General features: G+C 37.8%; 1 protein-coding gene across 4 annotated transcripts in view; it reads left to right on the top strand.

The window, feature by feature from the left end:
* Positions 1-903, top strand: part of ndufv3 (NADH:ubiquinone oxidoreductase subunit V3) — a 9,554-nt gene that overhangs the window by 5,972 nt on the left and 2,679 nt on the right. The gene's annotated exons all lie outside the window — the stretch shown is intronic.

Here is a 903-nt window from a genome sequence, read left to right as displayed (position 1 = left end):
GTCTGTGAACTGTTAATTAACCTGGTGTCAACACCCTCACATACAGTAGTTGCTGTAGCTTTCACAGCTTTTAATATCATCCCTGGATTATTTTAAATATCCTTATGTTTATCTTCTGTTCCACCACTATGACATCTAACATCCCATTGCCTTGATTTTGAATTTGTTTTGCATGAGGTAGATGTAGTGTACATGTACTTTAACCAGGCAATTTTGCTGTATTTAATTTCCCCAAGCATTTTCTGCATGTTTCTATTTCTTGAACATTTCTTGCTTTATTGCTTGCATTCTGCTAATTGAAGTTTGTCTTTGACCCTGCCTTACAGCTGTCATTGCTGCTACTGTCTAATCAAGGAGATGTTGCTTGCTGCATACTGTGACACTAATTCTGCTCATGTTTCTGCCTTCTTCCCCACTTTTAGTGACTCGGGAATCGGCCCCTTGTCTTTATTTTAAACCCCCACACTTCGCTTTTATGCAGTTACTAAATCCATCTTTACGCCACGAATAGTTCTCTCATATTTTCCTCTTTTTAATATTTTGAATACTTTGACTCATTGTTGTTGTTCATAATGTCTCTGTTTGTATGAAATATGGGTTACAGGTTTTAATGTTAAGGGTACAGGTAATAAATAATGCCATTGTTTGGATTTATTGTGCCAGGTAATGTTATTGCTAACAGTAATGTTAAAGTGCACATGGCCGTACTGTTACATTAAAGATGTGTTAAAAGGCCTCTGGTCCCTGACAGCAGCTGGACGAGTAGAAGCTGGGAGGGGTTGGAGTCAGAGGAAGTATTTCAGGAAGCAGAATTACACAGTTACCGAGATGTTTTGAAAAAATCCTTAGATCATAGTCATAATATGAGTATTCCAGTGAGGGGAAAAAAGTATTTGATCCCCT

Source organism: Etheostoma spectabile, chromosome 11 (assembly GCF_008692095.1).
Source record: "Etheostoma spectabile isolate EspeVRDwgs_2016 chromosome 11, UIUC_Espe_1.0, whole genome shotgun sequence".
Taxonomy (NCBI): domain Eukaryota; kingdom Metazoa; phylum Chordata; class Actinopteri; order Perciformes; family Percidae; genus Etheostoma; species Etheostoma spectabile.
The sequence above is the reverse complement of the archived record's forward strand: the minus strand, read 5'-3'. Positions and strand labels throughout refer to the sequence as shown.